Consider the following 18,085-nt stretch of genomic DNA (forward strand, 5'->3'; position numbering starts at 1 on the left):
AAACACACTGCTGCTAAAATGCCTACAGGAAATCAGTCAACATTTCCAGGCTACCCTGAGGTGCTATATTCAATTTCAAAATTAATAAAAAGTAAATAGACAGTGTACAATCATACACAGTGCCAGACCTGTAGCTGGTGTATATCTGAAAAGCTCCCCTCTCTTCAATAGATTTAATCTGATTACAACAGCCCATTGTACACATTTCATTGTTTTCCCTGTGTCCTAGGCTTGGTATGTTATTGGTCTTAGATTGTAAGCTCTTCAGTGAAGGGAATGCATCCACTTCTATGTTAGTTCAGCACCAAGCACAACAGGATTCAAATCCTGGTGGGGAAATTGGATTGTACCCTAATATAAATGTTACATAGTAACAACATGCATAGTTTAATTTAGCAAATAATAAAAATGCTCACAGGCCCATGAGCCCACCGGATAAACCCGTCACCAGATTCATTGTACCCAAATGTGTGATAATATGCACAGCTGTGAACACAACTGTAGCCATTTCATCCCAAGTAAGGATGGACAAATAGTTTGAGAATAATAAGAATTAACCCCAAACCCATACCAAATCTTTTACAATGTTTAAAATGTTAGGTTAACTTAAGTATATTTTTTTTTTAATTCCTTGTTGGCATTTACTACGACTAGCATCACTGCAATATTGTAAGGAAAACTATTTTAAGATGTTTTAGTCTCCAGTGAAACAGAGTGCAATCAAGCTTTCACAAAAGCCACATCTTGTAAGAGTTCAGGTTTACTTTTTTCAACTGAAGAAGTTTAGAGGTGCTTAAGAGAAGCATCCAAAGTTTTAGTTCCTTTTCCAAACAGCCACTCACAACAACCTTTTCATATTCACCTGGCACTAGCCTCCAAGAACTTGCTGGTTTTACAAGTATCGCTGAACTTTTACACTAGAGTGGAGCAGTTCATAGTTCATACTACTCCTGTTCCAGTCTGTTACTCAAAACACAGTGATTCAGTGCTATTGCTAGAAAGCAGAGTAAAGCTGCGGGTGTAGCATTATTTAAGTAGGCTTTGAAAGATAATCTATTATTGGTAGCAAATCTTTTAATTAGTTTTGACCTATTTAAGGTCTGCACAGAGCTGGGAGTGTATACACACAGATCCCAACATGATTGCAAGTGTGTACCATTTTGATCAGAACATGTGGCTTACTGTATCAATGCCTCCAGCCAAGAATTCATGCTATTAGCAAGAAACATGCCATATATGGTATTCAATTGCTCAGCTAAAGCTCTTGTGGCACCTTAGAGACTAACCAATTTATTTGAGCATGAGCTTTCGTGAGCTACAGCTCACTTCATCAGATGCATACCGTGGAAACTGCAGCAGACTTTATATATACACAGAGAATATGAAACAATACCTCCTCCCACCCCACTGTCCTGCTGGTAATAGCTATAGATAAGCTATTACCAGCAGGACAGTGGGGTGGGAGGAGGTATTGTTTCATATTCTCTGTGTATATATAAAGTCTGCTGCAGTTTCCACGGTATGCATCTGATGAAGTGAGCTGTAGCTCACGAAAGCTCATGCTCAAATAAATTGGTTAGTCTCTAAGGTGCCACAAGGACTCCTTTTCTTTTTGCGAATACAGACTAACACGGCTGTTACTCTGAAACCTGTCAGCTAAAGCTATTACCTCACTGAGCCTAACTTGTTGTTGTAGAATACAAGGAAGTGGCCTGGGTCAACTGAAGGTAAAAATCTGAAAAATGGTATTTGAAAAAAAGCTTGAGAATATTGTGAAGATTATCTATTAGTATTGGTTGCAGTATAACAGTTACTCCCTTATTCTTCAGCTATTAAACTCCCCTCTTTATCCTTCTCATAACACCAAATTATACATTTGAAAAGCAGACTACAATATCACTGATCTTTACTGTTTATGAATTATACCCATCTTAGCAGCTCATATGGCCTCAGTCACTATCTGAGCACCTTACAATCTTTAAAGTGTTTATACTCACAATATCAGCATGAGACAAGGAAGTGTTATTACATAATTATCTCTCCCCGCACCCACATCCAAGATGGGGAACAGAGGCACAGAGAGACTTAAGTAACTTGCAGAATGTTTGTGAGAGCCAGGAAATGGACCCAGGGCTCCAGCTAGTACCCTGGCTAGTTCTGTAAGCACCATGCTTCATTTCTAGCTTCTGCTACCTAGTTGCCTTAGTATAATGAATACTTTTGGGTTGTGTACAATTGTCTTTTGCTGAAACTTGATGAAGAGCACTGTGTTTTACCTAGCACTGATTTCTTTTAGTTAAGCTGCTGGATGTGGAAGAAAATGTTGAATTGAATTAAATGTTAGCTGGCTCAAATGATTTAACAAGACCAAGAAATTTCAATTTATGGATTGTACTAAGAACACTGAGTTTTCTTCCATTTCCAATTTTCATTTAATTTACATAAAGAAAGGATACATGTTGTCTCACTTACTTTCTTTCCTTGTTCAATCATGAAATGAAGTTTGTGCTATCTCATGATTCTGTGGAAGACAGTCACATGCTACAATCCTTTCATCACTTTAACATTGAGTATTAGAATTGTTGGCTTTAATGTCATCTCTTTTTATAGGACAATTAATCTATAAACAGGGAGAAGAGGAATCAATGGTTAGCCAGTCCAGCTACCAAGAGTCAAAGCAGTATAACATTGTTCAGAGTACAGAGCATTATAGGCCTCATGACAAATTCTTCTGATAGTTGTAGCAATAGAAGGTCATTTATTTATTTGTATTACAACATCTTCTAAGCACCCCATTTATAGACCAGTACCCCATGATGCTAGTGTAACCCATTTTCATTAGCTTCCAAACAGAGGTTAACAGAATAGGAAACGTTACACCACCCACAAAGGTCATCCCCACTGTAAAGAAGTATATTACAGAAGTGCTGTTTGTGAAGGCTGACTTTTGCACTTGAAGCAGGAATTCAAACTTTTATTTGATATGAAAAATACAGCATGTCTTTAAAATCAGTTTAATCTAATCTGGGACCACAAATGCTAAAATACCATAACTATTATAACATGGTTATTGCACGACGTCACTACAGTGCAGAATTAAAGCTGATAAAGTGCCCTGTGCATTTTCCTAGTTTATCATGGCTTGAATTTTATGTTTAACCCTGATTTATGGTGCTTACATACTCCTGGTGGAATTTTGCATCACTGAAATTCATGCCCCCCATAGATTTCTTTGCTTCCCTGCAGAAAAATGACTTCTGATTGGGAAGCAAAGGGAAGCCACAAGAGCAGTCCCACACCCCTCCCCGGCAATGCAGGCAGGTCAGAGAGATAGCTGCCTGCATTGGAGCAGCTGGTAGAGAGATAAATCACCACTGGGGTGGGAGGGCTGGGCAGTTGTCCATGTGAGAGAGACATTCTGTTCCTCTCGCTCGCTATTGAGGCATGCTCAGCATGGAGGGACAGGGCTTTGGGGTGTTTCTGGGGAGGTAGGCATGGGGCAGGCTCTGTCCTCTCAGGCAAAGCAGAATGTAGCAGCACTTCCTGCTTAGTGAATTGTTCCCATTGTCCTTGTGAATTCCCCCAGAAGTATAAAACAGGTGTAAAATATAAGGCTCCTTTACAGAGTGGTGTAAAGGAGCCTTATTGTAAAGGACAATGTGGTCTTATAAATGCTTATGGTGCTTTAGTGATTAGAACTGGTCTGAATTTTTGGACTGAAAAAATTTCCTATCAAAATGTGCTACATGAACTGTTGGCTACTGACCGTTCTGGAGATGGTCAATAGCCAATGTAAATTGTGACTTTGAGTCCCCAGCCCTTGCTTTCTCTTCAGTTGCTTATGATGTAACACTGAGCATATGGCTGCATATATTTGTTGACTAATAACTAGAAGTAAAGGGTCAATACAAGCTACATACTATTAGACAAAGAGGGTTTGGGGATTTCCTCCAGTGCTCCCCACTCCCATTCTTCATCCATTGTGCTGTAGTTTAAATAAATTACCTAAATAACTGAAACCAGGGTGATTATATTGTGTTATTTTAATAAATAAAATATGCAGCATTTTTCAGAATTTTAAAATATTGTGCACAGAATTTTTATTTTTTTGGTGCAGAATTCCCTCAGGGGTAGCTTATACAGGCAAGGTTTGATATGACATGATGCAGGGAGAAATGTCATTAGGCAAGGAGAGAGGTTTGGAGATGAGGAGGGAAGGGATTACTTGATTTTGCAGGATACCCTTTGTGGGGAAGATCCTCAGCTTGTGTAAATTGGCAAAACTCCTTTAAAGTCAAGTCATGAGTTTCTGGTCTTATGTTAGCTAGAAGATTGGCAAGGGAAAGCATTATTACTACAGGGATTCCAGAAGGTGGTGCTAGAGGAGATATTTGAAGGGGAGAGGAAGGTAAAATAGCCTACAGGATCAAGGGGGGACTAATGGGATTTACAGGCACATGGAGAAGACACAAAAGAGTCTTGAAGTCAAGTGACAGGGGCACAATATCGTTTAGGAGTGTTATGGGAAATAGGCAAGAACAAGCGGTTAAATCTGATATGAGGCCAGTGAATTGAGTAATACATTTATTTAATTGCTTAATGAAATCTGAAGTTCGCTCACACACACATAAATACAACTTTTTCTGTGATATCTGATAATACGTAAGGAAACAGTAGGTAGCAGAGTAAGATTTTTTTTAATCTCCATTTTAATTGTTTTAATCTGTATGCACATATTTGTATGAAGGGAGGTTTGGAATTTAAACCTTACACATTTTTTCACAAGTCTTTTAAAAGCCTGCATGTCCCGAGAGCTTGCTAAAGTAGGCAAGCATGGCAAACTTTCCTGTCAGCTCATCAAGCCTGAGGCGAGCACATAGAGCTGTATACTGTCACCGGCTTAAAAAAGAAAAAGACTGAAATCTATTTCATTTTCTTTCACATTCATTTTTGACCTAATACACTATAGGAAAATGCCTCTCTGGAGGGCATATAGTCAAGCGCCTTTGCAATGGTAAAGACCTTGCCTGCACCCTTACTTTCAATTTTAGAAAATAGTTAATGTGTTCCTGTTTGTGTTATGCTTTTGTTTATTTCTAGGACTCTGGGATATATACTGGGCATTCATTTCCTTTCTTCTGTTTTTCTACTGTTCTTAAAAGGCCAGCTATTGTTAGCAGCTATTACAGATGTTATTTCAGTTGTTCTGAGCTTTGCTAATGAAAAACTGTTGAATGACATTGCTTTTGACATTTATGGCATACCAAGTTGAACAAAGGCTGCCTGTAGCCAACAAATCCAAGTCAATGAATGTTAATCCTTCAAATTTATAGAATGACCCTGTTTTAATCACTTGCTGTATTTTCATTATGTGATGAGAAAAAGAGGCTTTTATGGAAGTTTATTCCTAGGCTGAATTTCCTGAGCCACATTTAACTTCATAACCGCTGGGAGGAAAAAACTTATTATTCTGTGTATGAGCATCTATTAGCCATTTTATGTTCTCATTTATCTTTGATGATTCTAAAGTGCCCAGTGCTGTAATATGTGCCAAACATATTATTAAGAAATGCATGAAACTTCATGAAATGGCCCATGCTGTTTGCTACTCCTAGATTGCGCTGCTTTTATTTGGAGGTGTTTGTGTGTGGTGATGAGTCGCTTGTTTTTTATATTTCTATTTGCTGGCAACTGTTATTACAGAAAGTCTCTGAGGAAAGGTGCACTTTAATCGCGTTCACAAAACAGTTGCATTTGTGCTCATTCTAATCTCCTCCATTAAGGAAGTCCCAGAAGTTACCTATAGAACTCAAAATGTTGACTGTCTTGCAGCTCTCTCATCAAGTCACAAATGGAGAAACATCTCTCAGAATCACCAGGCTATGGTTGTCTTAAAGGTCAGGACTGGAGTTGATATGAATTTTTGCTTAAAAAATGTTTGTTTATTTTTTTGGCAGAAAAATGATTTTTTAAAAAATCCCCAGACCTGTCAACATTGTCAACATTTCCCTTTGCAAATAGGTCCATTTTGAATCCTGTGAAATGAAAACAACTTTGAATTCTTTTGTAAAATAACTTCTTCATTTTTCAGTGATGTCTAGTAAGGTTCATAACATCACACTGGAACTAGAATTGGATGGGGAGCCAATGGAGGGTTGGTTTGACAGGTTCTGAGAATATTTTATTGTTTTAGATTTGGGTGACTGAAAGCTGCACAAGATGGAATTTCCATATTGCTTTCATCTTCAGCTTAATGTACCCAGAAGTCACCTACTACAGGACAGGCCCAACAAAGAAAATAACAAAACGCCACTAGCCATCACCTTCAGCCCCCAACTAAAACCTCTCCAACGCATCATCAAGGATCTACAACCTATCCTGAAGGACGACCCATCACTCTCACAGATCTTGGGAGACAGGCCAGTCCTTGTTTACAGACAACCCCCCAACCTGAAGCAAACACACACCAGCAACCACACACCACACAACAAAACCACTAACCCAGGAACCTATCCTTGCAACAAAGCCCATTGCCAACTGTGTCAACATATCTATTCAGGGGACACCATCATACGGCCTAATTACATCAGCCACACTATGAGAGGCTCGTTCACCTGCACATCTACCAATGTGATATATGCCAGCATATGCCCCTCTGCCATGTACATTGGTCAAACTGGACAGTCTCTACGTAAAAGAATAAATGGACACAAATCAGACATCAAGAATTATAACATTCAAAAACCAGTTGGAGAACACTTCAATCTCTTTGGTCACTCGATTAGAGACCTAAAAGTTGCAATTCTTCAACAAAAAAAGCTTCAAAAACAGACTCCAAGGAGAGACTGCTGAATTGGAATTAATTTGCAAACTGGATACAATTAACTTAGGCTTGAATAGAGACTGGGAGTGGATGGGTCATTACACAAAGTAAAACTATTTCCCCATGTTTATTGCCCCCCTCCACCCCACCCCACCCCCAACCCCCGTTCCTCAGATGTTCTTGTCAACTGCTGGAAATGGCCCACCTTGATTATCACTACAAAAGGTTCTCCCCCTCCCCCCCCCACAGCTCTCCTGCTGGTAATAGCTTACCTTAAGTGATCACTCTCTTGTTACAGTGTGTATGGTAACACCCATTGTTTCATGTTCTCTATGTATATAACTCTCCCCACTGTATTTTCCACTGAATGCATCCGATGCAGTGAGCTGTAGCTCACGAAAGCTTATGCTGAAATAAATTTGTTAGTCTCTAAGGTGCCACAAGTACTCCTTTTCTTTTAGCTTAATGTAGGGTGAATCAAGGTAATCCTATCCAGTATCTAATATTCATGGATCACAATAGCTGGGTACTCATCTGAGAGGAATGGGTACAGCTTGCCACTGTTATCAGAGCATACATGAGGAGTTAGGAGCCCAGTAAGCCACCAAGATGTTTCCCTATTGTGTTAAACAGAGGACAGATGCTCTCATTAGAAAATAATATCAATGGATTAACTAGGTCTTTTGAAATGTTTCTCTTCCCCACCAATTCTAGCCTAGTTTTGCCTGAATTAAGTGTAAATTAGCTATTTTGCATCCGAATGCTTTGCCTCTTGCAAACATTTTGACATCTGAGTGATTGTTGAGTGTATCTGTTGTGGAGGATGTGAAAAATATGGGCATTCTTATCATATTTCCTTTTTGCATTTCTCACTTCTGTTTTCTACATATTATCCCTAAGTGTAAAAGGCTATTGCTGGTTCTCCCTCTCTATTTCTTTTTCTGGTCTCCATCATTACTGCTGGATATACTTGCTTTGCTTCCCTGAGGTATGGGAGCTCCTCTGGTGGAATTGGCATAAATAAATCTGATGGAGACAATCACCAGATTATTAAATTAAAGGAGTGATTGGAGTTGGACAAGCTAATAATGACTAAGAAGTAAAACCAATACATCTTCTCCCTTAGTAATTTGTTGTGTAAAGAATGTCAGTGAAAATGCAGTCCTCATGCAATATACCTCACCCCAGTATGTTTTTAAGGGTCATGAAAGCACTCATCAATGAGAGTGTCTTATGTACAAATGAGACACCACAGTGGGACCTTTAAACCATTCCCTATCGTCTTTTTCTTTTCGCTATCTGCTTTAATGACAGAGAAGTGTGTCTAGGTTTCAAGAAACAGCAATAATTTTGAACATTGTACTATTCAGCACGTGTACAATGTGCAGCGTAATGAAACCCTGATCCTAATTATTGTACAATATGTATAATAAATACATAACTAATTCTTACATATGAAAACTGCCCATTACATGTCTGTGTCAAAACTAATCAATTTACATTTATTTGGGTACTCATTTACCCTAGTGCTGTACCTTAGCATTGTACAGTACACGAAACAGACTTAGGCTTGAATAGAGACTGGGAGTGGATGGGTCATTACACAAAATAAAACTATTTCCCCATGTTTATTCCACCCGCCACCATTCCTCAGACGTTCTTGTCAACTGCTGGAAATGGCCCACCTTGATTATCACTACAAAAGGTTCCCCCCCCTCCCCGCTCTCCTGCTGGTAATATCTCACCTTAAGTAATCACTCTCGTTACAGTGTGTATGGTAACACCCATTGTTTCGTGTTCTCTATGTATATAAATCTCCCCACTGTATTTTCCACTGAATATATCCGATGAAGTGAGCTGTAGCTCACGAAAGCTTATGCTGAAATAAATTTGTTAGTCTCTAAGGTGCCACAAGTATTCCTTTTCTTTTTACATGAAACAGAGTAAGACTGTCTGTTAAATGTACTAGCTTTGCATTTTATGATCAAATGTGAGTCATAAAGCAATTCTAGATGTTTGACAAACATTTGTAAATGGAGTCAGTTTTTAATCTTCATATTTTATTGAATATTTTCAGAATTCATTTATCAGTGACATTCCTAAATGTTTGAAAAAAATGAATTGATTGTATTTGACATTACAGGAGCATCAAAATCATCCTTAACTATGGTGCGTTACCATCTCTTCTTAATAGACATTGTCCCTGCTGAACGGGGATAGAATCCTGGTCCTATAGCTCCAAACACAAAGGTCTCTGTTAGCTTTAGAAGGACTCTTGTTCTTTCTCAATTGTAACTGGTCATTAGAGGGCTCCCTGCTCTCACTGAAGTCAGTAACAAAAAATTTCCTGCTGCCTTCAACAAGAGCAGGATTGGACCTATAACTCCCATTCCTGTCATTAGGGCAGGATCTGGCCCTAGATTATCCACAACAAAATTATTTAGTAGGAGAACCAAGCCTGTGGAGACAGATAAAACTAATGTATGCCGATAATGTGGCCCTTTCGGCTGACAACAAAGAGGAATGGGTAAATATGGTAGGTATCAAAGTGGGCATCTGTGTTGTGAAGATAAACACAAAGAAAACTGAAGTACAGAAGGTGGGAAAAGAGCTTCTGATTGAAGTTTCAGGAGAGAAGCTGAAGGAGAAGAAAGAACGTGGGTACTTGGGAAGTACACTTAATGCCATCAGAGACAGATCTGGAGACCTGAAAATAAGAACCCAGTATGCATAGGCAGCGGTAAAAAAAGTGGCAGAAGTACCATGGAACTGGCAATTAAGTAGCAAATGAAAGGAAATGTATATGCTGCATGGGTTTGTCCCTGCCTGCTCAATGGCTTGGAAATGGTTGGATTTACAGAGATGGAAGATACAGGTAGTAGAAAATCACATATTGAGGAGATAGGCAGACGAATGGAGGGCAGAGTGTGCATGAAAGAAATTAGGAGTAAGATGAGCTTGGGACTCTCAGTGATAAATACACTACAGGGAGCATATATGAGGTATGCTAGACATCATAAAAATGGGAAAAGAATGCTCAGCAAAGAAGAGGAGAGGACAGCACAAAAGGACATGGAAGCTGAAGATATAGTGGAATGACTCTCTCAAGCAAAATTTGAAGAAAAAAGGACTGGAAATCGAAGACTTACAAATCTGTGACATGGACAGGAAGAAGTGGTGAAGAATTGTGGGTACCTCCACACCTTTATTAATGGGAAAAGGAGTTGAGAAATAAAATATAATTATAACCTATTTTTTTGCAAATATTTCCGGCACCTGAATCTAAGGAGATTTATCTATAGGAAATATGTGAAGCAGTACTAATGAGTCAGTTTCGAGGCAGAGGGATTTTATAATAGAAGCTAAGTTAGCACTTTAGCTACTGCCTTTTCTAATACAGAAATGGTGAACACTTGTGAACATAGCTCTTCTTTTCTGTGCACATCACTTTGGACAGGATTTCTGAGGATGACTATGAACCTCTCTTTGGGTACTATTTCTGTGCCCCTTCTGTGCACTTTTTTCCCTGTGCAGAATATCTGTCCCCAAACATTTTGGCTAAATGATAGCTGACTGCAGTGCATCTCTGTCTCTAATGTCACTTAACAGTATGGATTTAAGCTGATTTTGGTTTCATCATACTTCCTTGTTTGACTTACTGCAGTAGCCTTCTGTCAGTGGAAGGAATATACTTTTACAATATTTCAAGGTACCATATTGAATCCAAGACGATAATTCAAACTATAAGATCACAGCCTAGGCAGTTGCTAAAAAGCAGCAAATTTTGAGATTGAATTACAACCCAAGTATTCAACCTAGAGCCATGCACTCATATTTGTAACACAATTAATATTTCAATTTGTGTGCTTACACATCTGTTTTATATATACATCTACAGACATACCCACAGGGAGACTGGAACACACTCAGTGTGTACTATTTTAGAATATATAATGCACTGAAATTAGAGGTAGCTGTGCATGTAAAATAGGGAAAGTATATGATTATCAAAGAGGTGTATAAAGAGACAGCTTGTAAGAAAATTAAATTTAGACTTTTTCCTGGGAAACACCTCACAATATGACATTTATATTCTACACACATGCCTGTTATTCCTGAGGTTACATTACATTTTCTTTTTTTAGAGCAGAGTGCTTAAGTCAAGGCTATGAGTGAAAATTGGCTGGAAAAGAAACCTATAGTAGCTGTATACTTACCGTAGGAGCAATGGATTATCGTGCTTGTAGTACCATCACATACTTGCATTCATGTTTTTTCTTCTTGTTTACAGGTATGATTATGCCTAGCAGGAAACCTTTTAAAAATACAAAAATATAACTTTGCCCAGGTGTTGCCTAAAGGAAATGTCCTTTCAAGTCCGCATAACTGATACAGGGGCTAGTTTTATGTAGTGCTTTCAACACTGTGTGCTGGTTCAAGCTCTGGCACCATGGAAAGCCTGAGCCAAGATTGTGGTAACAAAAATGGTCACAAACTAATTTACGTTGGTGAAGAGGAAAGTGACCAACACAACCTAAAAAGTGGTTGAGACTTGGGGTTACATGGATTTAGTTCCCATCCTCCATATCTCCAGCTGGCAGATCTTGTACTGAGCCCTGGCTCAAGTTAAACTCATTCTCCAGGGGAAAACTCCATTAAAGGGCTCACCCTTTACTGGAGTGCATGAGGATAAACTGTCTGAGGATGGCAGAATTTGCACCTATCTTTGTTAGCATTATCCAACTGGGCCTACAATTTCTGAAAATAGATGGTCCTTTTAAATTTTCTGCTAGTGGTCAGGAGAGAGAATTGATAGAGAGCAGACAAGATTGAATATTTTTTCTGCCTTGCAGTAGAAAGTAAAGGCGGGAAGCTAGAAGGTAACCAGTTTTTTTCTGGAAGCTTAAACTGAAGGAAAGAAGACACTTAAGAGAGAGACACAAGTGTGAAAGTTTTTTTTTTCATCACACTACTGTGCTTTGATGCCAGCAAAAAGGAGTCATAAAATTGGCTAATCTAGCTACCTGGGAATTGTCGGTGGAGTTCAGATATGACTTCCAAGTTACTCCCTCCCTTTTTGATAGGCAAGACCAGAGCATAAAGGAACCAGTCGGGCACACTGGTGTCCAAAGAGCTATGTTCACTAGTAATATACAACATGCAAGGCCTAGCTCCATATAAACATGGATGCTCTTTCAGGGTTCTGTTGACATCTGAAATATGTTACTCCTGGGGGAATTCTGCCCCTCAAAATTAAACAATTTGCACACAATATTTTAAAATTCTACACAATTCTCCATATTTTATTTGTCAAAATAATACAATATAATCACACCAGTTTCAATTATTTTTTAGGGCTATCGATTAATTGCAGTTAACTCATGTGATTAATTCAAAGGAATTGTGATTTAAAAAAAATAATCGCAATTAATCACAGTTTAATCATACTGTTAAACAATAGAATACCAATGGAAATTTATTAAATATTTTAGATGTTTTTCTACATTTTCAAATATTTTATTTAAATTTACAACACAGAATACAATGTGTATAGTACTCACTTTAATTTTTTTATTGAAAATATTTGCACTGTTATAGTATTGAAATAGTATTTTTCAATACACCTCATACAAGTATTGTAGTGCAATCTCTCTACTGTGAATGGTGAATGTGCAACTTACAAATGTAGATTTTTTTGTTGCAAAACTGCACTCAAAAACAAAACAATGTAAAACTTTAGCACCTACAAGTCCACTCAGTCCTACTTCTTGTTCAGCCAATCACTAAGACAAACAAGTTTGTTTACATTTACAGGAGATAATGCTGCCTGCTTCTTATTTACAATGTCACCTGAAAATGAGAACAGGTGTACACATGGCACTGCTGTAGCTGGCATCACAAGATATTTACGTGCCAGATGCAGTAAAGATTCATATGTCCTTTCATGCATCACCCTCCATTCCAGAATTCATACTGATGAGAGGTTCTGCTCAATAACAATCCAAAGCAGTGCAGACTGAGGCACATTCATTTGCATCATCTGTGTCAGATTATCTCCTGCAAATGTAAACAAACTTCTTTGTCTCCGTGATTGGCTGAACAAGAAGTAGAACCTAGTGGACTTGTAGGCTCTAAAGTTTTATGTTTTATTTTTGAGTGCAGTTATTTTTTGTTCATAATTCTACATTTGTAAGTTCAACTTTCATGATAAAGAGATTGCACTACAGTACGTGTATTAGGTGAAGAAAAATACTATTTCTAATTTTTTTAATCGCTTGACAGCCCTAATAATTTTCGTAATTTATTTCAAAATACTTGTGAGCAAGTATGTCTGTAACAATACAGACAACAATAAAGATTCAGGAAATGTTTTTTTTGACAAATAGATTCCTTACTAGGCATATTAATACATACAGGAATCTATTTGTCAAAAAAATATTTAAACTATAGTACAGTAATGTATTTTCCAGAACCCTCAGAAGCAGTGCAAAGCACTGGGGGAGTCAGGTAGCAGAGGAGCTGAGGAAGAGGTAAGCAATTTCTGGGAAGGAGCTTGGGAATGAACCTGAAGGGTTGTTTGGGTGTGGGTGGGAGTTGTATGGAACAGTTTTTTGGGGACTTGGGATAGGAGAGATTGTTAGAAAGTTGGGGAGCTGTCTGACCCCTAACCTCTCCGTTTCAGTGAGGCACATGTGTCCCTGCACCCCCACTCCCCGTAAGCACCTGTCTCACAATCTGTCACCCCACTAGCTCCTGTACCCCTACCCCAGTCTGTCCCCCCACTAGCCCTTCAGAACCCTAGTCTATGTGATCCCCCCCAGCAGCGCCATGTGTCCTACTCTATCTTTCCAAAGTGCTGTGAGGAAGGCAGCCTATTCTCCTCCCTCTTCATGGTTGGCTGCTCCAGCCCTGAGCCAGCTGTCCTCTCTTCTGGTGCCACAGCAATCCCTAGTGTGCAAAAGTATTATTGCCATGCCTCCTTGGCAGAATATATTTTCACACAACTTCAGGAACCAGGCACAATTCCATTCAATGGAGCTGATTCCACTTATGGCACAGAGTTTACTACACTAACAGTGCATGTGCATAATATGAGGTGCTAACACAATTTGCCTTGGCAGAATATAGAGCAAAATATGGTGCTGCAAGCATGTCACTTTTAGGTTATTAAGAATTTTATGTATTTGTCTTACTGACAACTAATGCAGCTTATGGTGTGTGTGTGTGTGTGTGAGACAAGTTCCCTTGCCACCCACCTTTATTTTTTGCCAAAGTTCCAAGAGAGCTGTTCCACATTGCATACATCATTCCTTTCTTTCTTTTCTCCCAGCACTTACCTGAATCAACAAATTTCCAGTCTGGGAGTTACTTGTGATTACTGCTGGTGAAAAGTGTCAGATAATATCTGTATTATTACTAGATAAAGTCTCCCCCATGCCTGTTATTTCACTTTTAATAATTCATTAACTACCACTTTTCACACAAGGCTGTGTGACAGTATATTCCCCCAGCCATCAGGTATTTATCTGGCAATAACATCAATTGACTGCCATTATGGATCTCAGAAAAGTAATGTCAGTTCCATCCGGTAACTTGTTTACTAAATGACCTGAAATAGAGATTAAAGACTTCTTCAAAGCCCCAGTCAGTCTCTGCTTTGCACCCGCCCTAAATATGCTATGTTCTGCTGACATTTTATACATGACTCACTCCACCTTAAGCTCTTCAACTAGCTGTCTAGGCAACCTAATCTTTGTTCCAAGTTATGTCTAGCCCAGCAGTTCTCAAACTGTGGGTTGGGACCCCAAAGTGGGTTGCAACCCTGTTTTAATGGGGCTGGCTTAGACTTGCTGGGACCCAGTGCTGAAGCCAAAGCCTGAGCCCCATCTCCAAGGGCCGAAGCTGAAGCACAAGGGCTTCAGCTCTGGGCAACAGGGCTCAGGTTACAGGCCCCCTGCATGAGGCTGAAGCCTTTGGGCTTCATCCCCCTGCCCAGGGAAGTGGGGCTTGGGCTTTGGCTCCTCCACCCAGGTGGGGCTCAGAAAGGCTCAGGCTTTGGTCCACCCTCCTCGTGTCATACAGTAATTTTTGTTGTCAGAAGGGGCTCTCGGTGCATTGAAGTTTGAGAAACCCTGGTCTAGTCCTTGCCTGAATGTGTAGAGGTGAGGGATTGTGGGGAAGAGCACAATGAACAGTTCCCTTCCTTTGGACTAGATGACCTCCTGAGGTCTCTTCCAACCCTAATCTTCTATGATTCTATGATCCTACTGTCCCTGAAATCTATTTCCTCCTATTCTCCTTGATATTGAAAGATATATGAAAGAGGGCAGCAAGGAGGCAGGACTTTGGCCCCATCCATCCTCCATACCAGTCAGCTGGCTTGGACCCATCCTTTAACACAAATCCATTTGCTCCTCTGTCTGCTGCCCTGCACCAGGGAGCTGCAGAAGGCAGAACCCCCTACTAAGCACGGATGCCCAATTTGGCATAATTCATCTCAGAGCTTTGCCGGGAGTAATGCAGCCTGGTATTGCCCCAGGCACAATCTGACTGTGATGGGATCTATAAACCCCGCACCAGGAAACCAAGCTTTAACAAGCAGTTCTGGATCCAGAAGGCCCTGCCCAGCTTCATCTGCTAGGCCTGTTCACAATGGAGGTAGAGTTCAAAAGGGAGCAGCCCAGTTTAGTCAGGGTGAACAGAGCAGACCCCATTGCCAAACCATTGAAGGTCCCTACCCTCGGGTATGATAAGCTGTAACTGAAGGAGAACGTCCAGATCATGGTCAGGGAAAAGCCTTCCCTCCCCCCAACTCACTTTTCTGAGTCCATAAGCAACCATCTGGTAACTTTGGAGGGGCAAAAGCTGTGATAGAAAGTGACCCCGGGATCAGGCTCAGAGGCATCTGCCCGAGGCCAGATATCTGATTGGCTAGTTGTTGAAATGGATCTTTAATGGCCACATCTGGACAGATTGTTACCAGTGCCAGTGAAAATTCAGAAAACAATATGCTTAATGCAGGGGTCGACAGCCTTCGGCCTGTGGCCCATCAGGGTAATTCGTTGGCAGGCTGTGAGACATTTTGTTTATGTTGACTGTCCGCAGGCACGACCCCCCGCAGCTCCCAGTTGCTGCAGTTTGCTGTTCCCAGCTAATGAAAGCTACGGAAAACAGCACAGGCCTCAGGGGCATGATGACTGCCGCTTCCCGCCGCTCCCATTGGCAGGGAACAGCAAACCGCGGCCATTGGGAGCTGCAGGGGGCTGTGCCTGTGGACGGTAAATGTAAACAAAATGTCTCATGGCCCACCAGTGGATTATCCTGATGGGTCACGTGCCAAAGCTTGCTGACCCCTGGCTTAATGCATAATAATTTATTTGAGAAAGAATCACACAACCAGTAAAGGTTCTCCTTAATAAGCCTCAATTCCCTAAGCATAAATCCTCAGTAACTATGTTGGCCTTACACAGTATCCTGATTAGCAAATAAAGCAGGTATATCTACAGATTCTAGATGGAGACTTCATTTCTTCTCTTCTTTCCCCTCTCAGGTACTTGGTGTGTCAAATGTCCCCTGAAGCAGAGTCTAGGTTACCCTGAGGCCTTCTGGTTCAAAATTCCCACAAAAGTCCCTCACGGTAGGGTCTTGATTACCCCGAAGCCTTCTGTCTCATAGTGTCACGGACCTCTTCAGATGTTAATTGGGGAACTAACTAACTAATTTACTTTGCTTAGAATTTATACCGTTTGTTCCTACAGGAGTCAAATGTCTCAGAAATATGCGTTAATTACTGGGTTTTCTCTAATTAATATTTTGGAAGGAGGGCCGCAAAATAGTCACAGACCAAAGCTCAATCAATGTTTACCCTCTCATCAATCATTCACTTGATCTCTTAGCGTGATGCCATCCAGAGGGGTCATTTTGACCTGGGTCAGCCTTTACCAAGCCCACTGATTGTATGTTTTTACATCCTCTTTACTTTGTGAGCTGGTTCCCCTGGGTGATATATTCTAAAGTTCAATGTTGAAATGTACGCACAAATCAAGCCTTTATTAACCATTCAAATGCAGCTTCAGCACTTCCAGTAATTTTCCACATAATTTATCAAATGCTAAAAGAATCCTGCTCCCGGAATCCTCTAGCAAATTCAGATGTACCAAGCCATACCAAACTCATGTTTACCACACTTATTCATATCAGCCACACTAATTCACAATACTTTGGCACCATCCCAACACTAGTCCTAGAGCCTGGGTTGGACTTGGTGGAGGAGGGAGGGCCTTGATTCCTGTACCACTGGCCCCAAGTCTCTTGCCACAAGGTGACATGGCTAAAGACTTGGATGACTCCACCCCCTGACAACTTCTGGAGAATACATTGGCTCTGTCCTGTTCGGAGGACAGCAGACATACTGACAAAACTGTCCAGGGAAACCATGGGCACAGAAATGGAGGATAGGGAGCCAACAATAGCAGGTATCCCAGCAACAGCAAGGTCAGCTACCACAACAGATAGTGGCCAAGCAGCAACAGCAAGCATCTCAACAGAAGCAGCAGCAGCTACTTCAAGAACTGGCAGCACAGAATCAGGAGCAACAACAATGCCTAATTAAGCAGATAACAGCACTCCTGAGTCCCAGGTGGCAGGTAATGCTATGTCACCAGGACCTACAGGTAGTACTGTGCTTCCTGTCAGGCTCAAAAAAATGGACCCTGGGAATGAGCCAGAAGCCTTCACCTTTGAGCGTGTGGCTGCCATAGCACGCTGGCTGCAGGAACACTAAGCCATCTTTATAGCCCCATACTGGATGGGATCTACTCAAAATGCCTATAGGAACCTAGATCCCATAGAGATGCTGGATTATGTTAAAATAAAAGTAGCCATTTTAAACCACATGGATATCAGCCCCGAGATGTTCCACAAATGATTCAGAAAGGAAAAATGCACACCTGGTGTCTGGCCATGGGTGGTGGCACAAAGCCTGAAAGAATAGTGTTGACACTCTCTGGACCCTTAGAAGCAGACCAAAGTATAAGTAGTGGAGGCCATCACACTAGAGTAGTTTGTCCAGGTCTTCCAGGCTGGTGGAAGAGAATAGATGAGCTGCCATCAACCAGCAACACTGGTGGAGGCATAACCCTGATGGAGAAGTGGTGGCAGCTCCAAATGTGGCCTCTGACACCTAGGACCAGGGCACCCAAATTCAGGACACAAAACCCTATTGAAGGCAAGACTGGGAGGGGAAGCCAAGAGTTGCTGAAA

This window comes from Eretmochelys imbricata, chromosome 4 (assembly GCF_965152235.1).
Source record: "Eretmochelys imbricata isolate rEreImb1 chromosome 4, rEreImb1.hap1, whole genome shotgun sequence".
In the NCBI taxonomy this organism is placed as follows: Eukaryota; Metazoa; Chordata; order Testudines; family Cheloniidae; genus Eretmochelys; species Eretmochelys imbricata.